This window comes from Rhinichthys klamathensis, unplaced genomic scaffold (genome assembly GCF_029890125.1).
Source record: "Rhinichthys klamathensis goyatoka isolate OS25496 unplaced genomic scaffold, OSU_Roscu_1.1 h1tg000124l_1, whole genome shotgun sequence".
Classification (NCBI taxonomy): domain Eukaryota; kingdom Metazoa; phylum Chordata; class Actinopteri; order Cypriniformes; family Leuciscidae; genus Rhinichthys; species Rhinichthys klamathensis.
The window spans coordinates 1,056,038-1,068,902 of NW_026606661.1; positions in this window are offsets into that span (position 1 = coordinate 1,056,038).

The window sequence follows — 12,865 nt, forward strand, 5'->3', positions numbered from 1 at the left end:
CACATATTTGACAATCGGAATATCAGTGTTTCATGTTATAGCTAATACATTTGTTAATATTTTGAATAGAAAAGGGAAAAAGACATAAAAGCAGATCATCATTCATTCAGCTCTGTGTTGTGATTGCGCTGTGTCACGTGACAAGAAATGACGCGTCACCATGGAAACATTAAAGTGACAGGTTCTAAATAACGGTCGCCTTGAAAAACTCACGCTGGGGGGCATATTTTAAACTTACGTGTGAAAGGTTTAAGTGGGTTTGTGACAAGCTTTATTGTTCAGTCTTGAGCCTATATTACCTGTTGCAAACGAAGTCTGTTGAAGTTCAAGTCTTTGGACCCTTGTGTCTATTTTTCTTTTCACTGTTTCTTGGAAGCCTGGCTTCCTTTGTTTTGTTGTACTTTTCATCAGTAAAGATTGTCTTTTGTTGAAAATCTACAACTCCTTGCTTTTTGACCACCTCTCGGTGACTTTGAACATGAGAGACCCAGGTCCAATCCGCACCTAGAACAGCCCCGTTACAAGCCTTGATGTCAGAAGTCTTATTCTGAATATCTATATTCTAGGATGTAAACAGGATATTATAAACATGAGGCAGAATTTTGAAACCAATGCAATCACAGATGGGCAGAGAGCATACAGACTGAGTTAACAGATCTTTATGAAGCCAGATCCATCTGCACACTGCATTTCAGAATAGGCAAAACTGGATGTGGATTGAACAGTGTTTTACTGCATATGCCAAATTCTATGAGCCCCTTCCTTATCCTTTTATCCGCCTATAACTTATATGCCTATAATTTTTCACCGAAAAAATTATAGCATTCTGTCATCAATTATTCACCCACATGTCATTACAAAACCGAATGAATTTCTTTCATCTGTGGAACACAAAAGGAGACATTTTGAAGAATTGTACTGGTCACTCTTGTACATGCATTTAAATAATAGGGACTAAGGCTTTCAAGCTTAAAGCCTTAGAAAACTTTAAAAAAATTCAAGGAAAATACAGTTCTAAAAAAAACATAGCTAAGATGTAAAATTATTGATACTATTGTAATGACAGTGTATTTGCTCACGGGTGATATTTTGTATATTGTAGACCTTTTTAAATTCCTATAAAGAGTGCAAATGACTTTACCTTTCCTAAACATCATATCTGGATTTATTTATACATAAATTTGCTTGTGAAAGATACGCAAGCTCAGGTGTCTTGTTAAAGAGAGAGGAAGCTGATGTTTCATGGTGTTTTTATTTTGTGTTTGGCCACTTCCGAAAAGGATTTTATTTTCCCATAAATGCTGTTATTGCACTGAACCAAAACTTACTGACTTTGCTCACACACTGTATAACTTCCCAGAAATCAGGCTTTTTTTTTCTCCCACCTTCTTACACTTGTGGTGTTGCCAGTGAAAAAGGACTGGCCTACAAATAAATAGCTTGTAAATCTTTCGTTATGCTGTTATTGCCAAACAGGCTATCGGACTTGATATCTTTTTATCAACTTGTTTTCTTTCAATTGGCACAGGTTTTGTATTTCTTTTTGGAAATGATTGATCGTAGGACTCATCGATCTGATCTTACGCCTCACTTTTTTTTTAGGTGAATAAGCTTGAGTGAACTTTAGCATAGAGTAAAGGATTTTCAACACAGCACAAGGGTTAACACCAACTTCATGATAATAGCATTAATGCTAATTTAGTTCCAAAGAACACAAACCCGGGTAGCTGTCGATAAAGGGGTATTTAAGCCATACTGATGGGGTTCTGGGGTACAAGACACAAGTATAATGAATATGATGCTGATTTTTCTCATGAAAGCTTATTAAAGCTTAAAGCTTTGATTTTCCGTGCCATAGCAGACAAACTTTGCAATGCTTTGTAACTAAATCTCTGTGATTAAATGGCCACATTGAAGGTCAACACAGCATTAAGTTATTGCACACAATCATTTCCAGGCCTTTAAATACATTTGATGTGCCTTTCTGATAAAATAACAATTTCGAACCATTTCTTCATGTTCACAAGGGTTATTTATCCAGTATGTCTTAGAAATGACCTCCCCAATTCAGCCGCTATACCTCCAAAACAAAATTTCCACCTGTTGGCCTGAGATACCAATCAGAGCGTTGCTCCTTTGTTGTTGTTTCAGCTAGCAGAGTGCAGTAATCCCCAACACTACTCAAAAGGGCTGTAATGACAGCAAAAGCGTCATTCCGTAAGTTCCTCAAAATCCTGGTTTTGTGATGAAATGACTTTGTGAATGTACTTACAAGAAGCTTACACCAAGCAAAGCATCACTGAAGCACTAAACACAACCCCTTTGTCTCTATAAAGGATTACACAAGCCAGCGATCTCAGCCCAGAATGTTCCTGAGATGCATGAAGAGGCTCTGGGTAACTGCTGCTTTCCTAAGTCTCTATATGGGAGCATCAATGTTCATGTTACACCCACTACAGATGTTTGAAGCCTGCTGTTTTACTGTCTGAAAATGTGCTAAAATGCCTATAGCCAAGTTCATTGTTGCCTAGTGGTACAATACTACAAAATATTGCCATTTATTTAAATAGTTCGATTTGACATTACCGGTACTCATTTAATAAATCTACTGTGCATCTAAGATTTCTGAAATTTTGTGGGATGCAAACAGGTAAGGTGTTGAGCATAGCCACTTATTTTGGAATATTGATATTAATCAAAATGTAAAATCAAGAAATAAAAAAAATATTGATATTTAAGAACATGTCTCTCAGTCCTTAAAGGGATAGTTTACTCAAAAAATAAAATTCTGTCATCATTTACCCACCCTCTTTCTTTCTTCTACTGAACACACAAAAAAAAAATACTTTGAAGAATGTTGGTAATAAAACCATTTTGGTTACCATCAACTTCCACTGTATGGGCAAAAACAGTGAGGCGTTGCTAAAAATATCTTCTTTTAGAAAAGTCACTGGGAACATGGATGTCACTGAAGACTATCTTTTCAATTAAAATTTAACGTCTGAATTTGAAATGAATTTGAATTGAGGTAGCAAAAAAAAGATTTAAAGAATGTAAAGAAATTCAAAATTCAAGTGCATGGCCTAAAAAGGTTTGAGAACCATTAGCCTAGTTAGAAAATAAACAGCATGTGCATTTTACCACCAAGTCATCGCTGAGTGAACGGACTTGCCTAAACGTACTTTGGTTTGTTCCATGGAAACACATGCAATATTTAAATGCTAATGGTTATACTTTTGAAAAAGTGTAACAACTGCTGTGACAAATATTTCAGTTACGGTCAGAACTTCGTTGCAGACTAAAATTCATTGCAACGGTAATTAACTCTCTGTGAACACTCTAAGTGAATTTTTGCAATAAGAAATCTTTACGATCACTGAAATTGCACAAGATTTTTGAGTTTCCATACATACCACTATACACAGCCACACTGATTGAATTGCTCACACCTTTGTTGGATTACTCCAACAAGCAACACATTCTCCATCAGAGATAATCCAAATCCGACTGAGAAATGATGTGATTAATTGCAACATGAAAGTCCCCATTCTCATAATTTGCAAGGGTGGTGAGAGGGTTTATTCGGATTCCCACATGCAGCATAGCAGATAAATACAGATGAAGGACAAGAACAATGTGTTTGTACATTTCTTAGCTTTTAGACAGCTCGTAAGAGCATGTATTGAATAATTTGCACACTAGCTAGATCAATCAGAGAAATGAAGAAATGACTGCAGCTAATTACAATCCTCCTATTCCTTTCATTTGCACAATGGCTTTACTTAAGGTAAATGCATTGCAGAATAGCACAAACATGAATGCAGAATACTAAACAACAACTTCACAGTGCAAGTCAATACAGCATAGCAATTCTTCAGCAGCTTTAATGCATGCAGGGCTTGTCATAATGCAGTCCAAGGCATTAACCAACCTTTTAGTCATAGTCACAAGCACATTTTATGGATTTTGTGGGGAAGTGTTCACAGAACAACACATATGCATTTTTTTCTAAGCTTTTAAGCAAGTGTTGAACTTCATGATCAATTTTAAATGAGAGCTTTTGAAAAAGTTTGAAGCAGTGAAGTGCTGGCAGAGAAAGCCTTTCTCATTTGCCTCTGGTATATATTGCATATATTCTGTTTTTAAAGGCGAGTAGGTGTGTGGCTGAGGAGGATGCTTAACATGTTTTAGGAGAAACTTTCTGTCCCTCGGGTCTTATTCAACCCAGAAAGAAATTCAATTCTGCAAAGGCTATTCTGCATACATCTAAAACAAGACAACTGCTTTGGAGAGTCTGAACCAAATTTCATTTGAGAGAGAGGTGTGGATCTGCTTGAATTGACTGGTCTTGGTGATGCTAGCACTTCCTCAACAAACACCGAAATACAATTAAGAACTCTGGACTTCACACAACTCTCAGGCTACAGAGAGCCTTGCAGGCATAAACACACAACACTGCTTCATTTCATGTTTCATGGATTTTAGGTTTAAATCAATGTGCTACTGTAGATAAACAAGTACATAGTGACACACCATACCACAGAATGGAAAATAGTATAATATTAGTCACTATAGTCACCACTGCTATGCATTTGCATTTAAATGGAAACAACAATAAAACACACCAGATAGGTTTCCACTGTCGGACTTATGCTAATTCACATGCCACCCATGGATATATAAATAAATAATTGCACTAAAATAATCTCTTAAATTGACAACTCTAATAAAATATTTAATAAAATAAATTACGTTTTCATATTTTATTATTATTGTCAATTTAACAGATTCATTTATTTGGTGCAATGAATTATTTATTTATTTTAATAAATCTGTCATCTTTGTATTGCATATGCATTTCACTTTAAAGAAGTGATCAGAAAGTGATACAAAATGAATAGATATTTGTATTATGTAAAGGAAACGACATTGCAACGAATTATTATCTGCTCTATTTCTTTAAATAAATAGTTACAATCATTCAAAAGTTTGAGGTCGGTAAGATTTAAAAAAAAAAAATGTATATATATATATTTTTAAAGTCTCCTATGCTCCTTCAGAAATCATTCTATTATGTTGATTTGGTGCTCAAGAAATATTTCTTATTATAATCAATGTTGAAAACAGTTGTGCTGCTTATTATTTTTGTGGAAGCCATGATACATTTCTTCGTGTCTTTTTTGTCACTTTTGGTCAAGTCAATGCTTCTTTGCTGAATAAAAGTATGAATTTATTTATTTTAAATCCTACTTACCACAAACCTTTGAAGAGTAATATAAATTGCACAGTAAATTATTGTAAATTAATGTGATTAAAATTAAAAGGAAAGGCCCATTTGATAGTGATTACAGTATCATCATTAATGTAGCTGAAATAGAAATACCCCTTATGTTTATATATACTCACAATACTGCTCTACTTACTATATATAATACAATATATTGATATGTAAATTAATTCAAGTTAAGCCTCATGGGTGCAGATGTATTACTGATGTTACTGATTATACCTTACATCTTATGTTCATTTGGGAATGAGGGCTGACACACTGTTTAAGCATGGACGTCACAAGATTTATTTAAAGACTTGGAAAAGGGAAAAAAATACTATGCGTACGTCCTCTGGGTTACTACTAAGTGACCGGGCAGCAACGTTTTACTACTTCAGGATAATTTCCACAAGATTCCATTGAAAACTAACCAAACACACAGGACTTTCAAAGACTTCCTTTAGAAAAGATCAAAAACGTGTCTGGTATTAGTGCGGATGGCCACAGTTGCTAAGGTAGGACTGGCCATTAATGTTGCAAGGCGGCAGCAAAATGCATGCTAGGCAGAAAAGCACAAGTGACAGAGATAAAACAAATAATAGGCCAAGAGAGAAAAGAAACAAACAAACAGACAAAATTCTTTGCGATCATCGCTAACTTTTACAGTCAAGACTATAATGAAGTCCCCCCGCGCCGTGTTGCCGCACTGCTTTGGGGATGGATTGTTCCTCAGTCCTGTAGCATCTTTTCTGTTCAAAAGATGCATCATATTTTGTAGGCAAAACACAATTTCTCTCTGTGGCGAGACTTTCTACTGTCTTTTCTTCGATCCCCATGTGCACTTGCAACCCTAGACCTCCGATTTTCTGCATTGCCTCAAGTCTTCATGCTAGCAGTTATCTCTGCACAGTTGTAGCAACATTCTGTACCCTTTGTAAATTCAAAAGCCATCACCCGAACCCTGGCTAAGCTTTGCTATTCACAGCTGCGATGTGGATAAAGCCCTCCTCCGAGCTTCTCTCAGCAGCCTGTGGGCTGCATAATGAGCAAAATACAGTGACTGATTGCTGTTAGGATGCCAGCGGCTATTTGGCTAACCACAAGGCTTTTTCTAGTGTGAAAACGATGTGTAGACGTTAACATCATCCACACAGTGAATTTGTGTAATCTAGTGCAAACTGCTTTCTTATATACACTCATTTTTGTCATTTCAGGTTGTTACCATAGCATAAATCTATCGCCAATCATCTATAGATGTGCAACAATATCTAGAGCAAACTAAAATATGCAGAGGAAGTTGCATCCATGTGCTCGGTAACTTGATGATGGTAACAAATACCACCTTTCAGCCAGTAAATCTGATATAAAAACAAGCAGCATGTGCCCTATTATTCATTCTCAATAGCCTTTTACCATGAAGCACAATGATGAGCCAGTCAGAAGATGCAGAGGGGATGTTGGGATCAGTCCTGGGCCTGAGTGTGAAGTGTATATGACCTGATTGATTGTGTTGTTATTGTTAAGGACTCTTAACAAACGGGATTCTCCCTTGCTATTCATCCACTCGTCTGTTTGCTCTGGCTCTCATAAATTTCACAGGCAGAGCCAAGCTCTGCTGGGAGCTTAAACAATTGCCTTATTGATGGATGCCCACGTATGAGTGGAGAGATAATCTTTACAGGAGCTGCTCCTTGAGGTTTTGTGGATTGTCTAGTTTGCTGGCTTACATACCCTCAATATGTTCATTTTATTTATATATACACTAAGTTTGGGGTCGGTACGATTTTAAATACTTTTAAAAGAATTCTCTTCTGCTAACCATGGCTGCGCTTATTTGATTAAAAATACAACAAAAATCAGTTATAGTATTAAATATTATTCCAGTGTAAATCAGCTGTTTTCTGTGTGAATATATAGTAAAGTGTAATTTATTCCTGTGATCAAAGCTAAATTTTCAGCATCACCAGTGTCAGTGTCTTCAGTGTCAAATGATCCTTCACAAATCAGTATAATATGAGGATTTGATGCTCAAGAAACATTTATTATTATTATCAATGTTGAAACAGTTGTTGGTCTGTCAGTTGTACAGTTTTTTTTTTTTTTGGATTCTTTGATGAATAGGAAGTTCAAAAGACTTTTGTAACATTATAAATGTCTTTACTGTCACTTTCGATCAAATTAATTATTCCTTGATAAATAAAAGTATTGATTTCTTTCCTCCAAAAAATAAAAATAAAATTCTCACTGACCCCAAACTTTTGAACGGTAGTGTATATTAGTGAGACAGACCAACTCAAACACCACAGAAATGCTAAAAAACATTGCTGATATTTATCGGGATTTGATTAGCTGCGAAAATTATGTGTGAGTGAAAAGGTTGACTGAAATAAATACACTGATTTTCAGCGTGTGCGAGCGTTTGAATGTGCGCCTATAATTATTTCAATAATTAAGGGATATCAGACCTAAATGCTCCTCTCCTGAATGTCTCACCTCCGCAATGCCCTGCTTGTTGTGTTCCCTTTTTCAAGAACAAATACTGCTATAACATGTTTAATTCTTGCATGCATCAGCTCGAGGCACACAGTGAGTCAGTGGGGGAGCTGGCGAAATGGAGTGCTGAAATATTTATCAAGGAGTTGCATATTCAGCCTGAGGTCCTTTGTGAGTGCTCTTGTGATCTTCAGCAACACGTTCGCAAATTAAATATTGATGGCGTTTAAATAAATAGGCGAATGGCGCGCCCCGGCTCGAAAGGATGCCACGCTGAATAAGTGAAGATATCGGTGGTGGCTGGGTTGCTTTTTGTCATGAGGCACGGGAGTGATAAGGGGAGATTCGCTACTGTCTTCTTGGCCTGTCTTCCCTCTTAACATTGAGTAAAAGTATCGGTTCGGAGATAATGTTCACAAGTGATTTGATCGAATATGGTCATGACATAAAAAAAATAACCTGTCCGTAGGTTAGTGCGGAATTGATGTCTGCTCAATAGCTTGTAATGTTGTGATCACAGCAAGGCCGTAACCATGGGCGCTTCTCCTTTCTTATTTGTGCATCATCGTTTCCTTTCCTCGCGTCTTAGCTCCACCCCGTTAGGATGCAATGGAAGGATACACCTGTGTATCCTCGCTCATGACTCCTCAGGAAGCTTCCTCGCTCCTTATTCCTCGCCTCCTCGCTGTGCAATTAGAGAATTGAGATGTCCTTCAAGATGGCTGAGTTCGATAGGTTTCAGGGCTACGGACTGGAGAACAGAGGAGTGAGGAAACGAGGAAGCATAAATTTAAGTCTCATTAATCTTGAAGGACAGCTCATGAAGCTAGAGTGTTGTGGGTGGTTACCACCTTAACAAGTGCATTGATACATGGTTGTTAGGGTTGTTAGTGGTTGGTTGCTTAAAAAAAACTAAAAACTTTATGATATATTGTTGCTCTATGGTTGCTAGGATGTCTCTCTATAATATTCTGCTCCCTGTATATATGATTTGGGTCCCTCATTTAATGTAAGTCTATTAGAGTTTGTTTGCCTCTTTTACTGTCCAACAGACAAAACTCCCAAATTACATATTTTCCTTAACAAGCCACAGTTTCAGGTAGCATGTACATGACGTGTCAGTGTTTACTACTTATGGTTAGGTGTTTTAAAAAGATCTATGAGCAAAATAATGACTTTTGAAAAGCACATTACACAAACACTCCCAGTTTTACAAAGTCTTACCATTGACAGAGAGCACACGGTTTTCTGAGGTTGGATTTGCTGCAGACATGCAAGTGGTCAGATGCATTTTATTGATCTGATATATGTAATTGAACATTTTAAATAAATAAATACGGCCATATGCATACACGCTACAGAGCAACCAACTGTAATTTCACTAGAATGTATCACCTACACGGATGAGTAAATTCAAAGTTATGTTAAATAAAAATGCAAATTAGAACTGCCATCAGAGATAGAAAGAAAGAGAGAAAAGGATATGAGAAATAAAATCCTGCATCCTGTTTCTTCCATGTTTGGAGGGCAGCCAAAAGTTTAACACATGCACACATACAATAGTGCATAAATTTGGTGGTTCCATATTGTATTCCCTTTCAAAGGCGTCAACAAAAGCATGCCACACTATAATATGTATTGGTTCAGACAATGCTCTGTGAATCACACACACACACCACCTGGGCCTCACACTTATTCTAACCTACATTGAGAAAGATAAGCAAGAAAACATCAGAAGCTCACTCACTTCCTGTTTTCCATAGAACAGCAGCACCATGGGAATACAGCATCATTTATAACACTTCATATTACAAACAGAGCAGGATAAGGAGATGAATTCAAAGTGCTAGTTTGCATTAAGGTCTTGCCTTTCTGGCTTCTATGTGCATATGATTTGTTGTTGAGCATATAAATGTAGTGATCTTTTAGCTGTCAGATGCAGGCTAGCAGGGGTCTCCTGAGGTATGATCCAGTTTTAAAGATCCCCTTAGGAAACGCAGTGAATCCCTAGAGATGATACAATACACATGCTATAAATAAGCATGTGTCAAAATATGTAGAATACTGTACACTTATATTTGGCAGTTACTTTGTACCAATCCAGAAAAAGAGACTGAAAAAGGCAAGCTGTTTATTTGCACAGTGTTTCAACAGTATTTGAATAATGACAAATGAATAGTGGTTATCCTCAGCTATTAAGGAATAGGACCATTAATCTCTGATAATCAGTTTAGTGAGGGATAAGTCAGCTAGTCAATATCACACATCACAGAATAATAGGGCTACTCAAATAAATAAATGAAATTAATAACACCTTAATTTAAACACTTATATGGAATATTAATAAAATTATATTCTCTTAAAACAGATGTAAAACTCATCTCTGAATGCCACGAAGGACCAATTAGAATCAGTATTCCAGGTGCGTCCCAATATTTTGATACACTTTTTTGGTATTGCTTTTGGATATATGGATATAAATCGTCTTACCTAAAACCGTGTCGTTCACAAGATACACTTGGCACAAAATATTCTTCATCACTGACAAATGATTTACAAGTTTTGTTTCCAGTCAATGGACTAGGTAAATCCAGCATTTTTTTTTTGTAAATTGGGCTATCCCGTCATTATTTTGGTGTCACAATGAATCAAACTGAATCCCAAACGATTTCAGACATTTTTGCAAACCTGTTTGACCATTTAAATCATGGGTGGCCAACTCAGGCCCTCAATATCCATTTTTCTGTTTAGTTCCGTCCCTAATAAAACACACATGAACAAACTAAGCAAGGTCTTTGGGATTGCTAGACAGTAACAGGCAGGTGAGTTTGATCAAGGTTGGAGATGAACTTTGGGGCCAGATCTAGAGGGACAGAGTTGCCCAGCCCAGGTTAAGATCAATAGTGAATCATTCATGAATGTGGTATCACTGCTGGTTCTGATTCTAAACAGCTGACAGTAAACACACATGTATATTTCTGAAATATTACCAAGGAAAATAATTCTCAGGTCAGTATAGGTTAATCTCCATCATCAGACAAGGATTGATTATCAGTAATATTTTACCAGGGCACAGCTGTATGGCACTAAATGACATATTTAGGTATTTCAGTAAAAAAGGGTCTAGAGATTGTTTTATCTCAAGATGAAGTGAGATGCAATGGATTGCATAGCTGGCACTGGGTTTTTGAATGTTGCGAACATGCTCAGTCAAGGGGAAAATTCTTCTATCTGCCAAAAGAACCAAACACAGACACTAAACAAGCTCAGACTGTGCAGAGATAAGATTGATATTGACAGCTGCAACACTCAAAAAGACACAATAGATATTTCATATCTACGAAATCAACAGACCTTTGCTTATTGAGAGTCTGAGCCTATTTTTTTTATTTTTTTTGTATTTATGTATTTAATAGTCCACCCAAAAATGAATGTTCTGTCATCATTTACTCACCATTGTGTTTCAAACCCGTATGACTTTCTTTGTTCTGAGGAACATATACACACTTTTATTCTTGAGAATACATTGGAATACAGTGTATTATTATTTCCGCACTCGAGTCCATACTACGTCTTCTAGTCCGAGTCTGAGGAGTCAGATGACGCTGTCGGAAGGTAAACAAATCATTTCGATTTTCCATACTGACTTTCACGGGACTAATGAAAGAAACAAGACAGACTTTTCTTTTTTTCTGTTATTCTTTTTGCTGAGATATTGCACATCCATACAGTGAAATAAGCTTGTTGGGGGAAAAAAGAGTCATATAAAACATTTGTTCAAAAAATATATCATTTATCAATGACCAATCAATCAGTAAAAGCTTGAAAGACTCAGTTCTCATTCATTTTAATTGCACGCAAAAGAGCGACAATCTTTAGAATTTCTCCTTTTGGAAGAAATGGAAGAAAGTCAGTCAAGTATGGAAGCTTGTTTCTGCCACAGAATAAACTCAAAAACAATTGAGAGTTATAAACTCCAAATTCCAAGATATAAACTCGCAATTGCTTTTTTATTTTAACTCAAAAAAAAAATTCCACAGAACTGAGATATAAAGCCGCAATTCTGAGAAAAATAGTGAGATAACTGTGAGATAAAAAGTAGCAAATACCTTTTTTGTTTTTGTGTTTTATTCATGGCGGAAACAAGCTTCTATATTCGAGGGGGGTTGGAACAAAATATTTAATATTAAAGGACTCAGCAAGACTTTATTGGGGTAGAGTGTAAGACGTTTCAAGAGAGTCCACAGCCCTGTATTGTGCTAGGAATAAACTGGAGACATGACCACAGCCGTGGTATAATTTACACCTCAAATCATCACTCGGAAAACCATGTTGCCAAAAAGCCTTAGCGGGAGAGACTTAGGAGGGCACCTAATTGGGAGCAATGTCTGTCGTGGGTCAGAGCAGAGCGGTACAGATCTCCCTCTATTTTTAATTAATACCAGTGGGCTGTCACAGCCTCCGAACGAGAAGTCATAAAAGATGAGTGTGCAGCCAACCATTCAGCCATTTAAAAAAAAGGCACTACATTTGTTTGTATTGATGCCTCGTTCGTTTTCTGTTCTTGCTTCTCCGTTCACTGTTGTGGATCAAACAGTTTCAATAGGGCTGTTTGGTGAGCTGGACACGTTCAGAAATATTCCAGCAGCCCTTAGTTATGACATACAGTATATAAACGTGGGTCAGTATTGCACCATAACCAAACATTGACCATCATGTCACTTCTTCATCATACCTGCGTCATTAAAGATCAGTGCATAACAGTAAGTCACAAAGGGTTACCGTTTGACCACAAGAGGAAACCCCAACTATAATTTTGGTTGACATTGTGTCAATGAATGCATATGTAAATATGCATTACTTTAACGACAAGACAAGGCGATGTAGCGGTTATGGAAAAAAATTAATAAAGAATACCAGTTACGGCAGCAATCGATCTCCCCTCCGCCATAGGTCCGCCCATCTCGGGAACTTGGGTATCAAAATTATCCCCGAACTTCCCAGTGGTGAATACAACTTGAGAGGGAGTTCATATCCAATTTTTAACTAGGAAACTCATATTGACGATAATTCTGATAGCACGTGTAGGCAGCTGATTGGCTG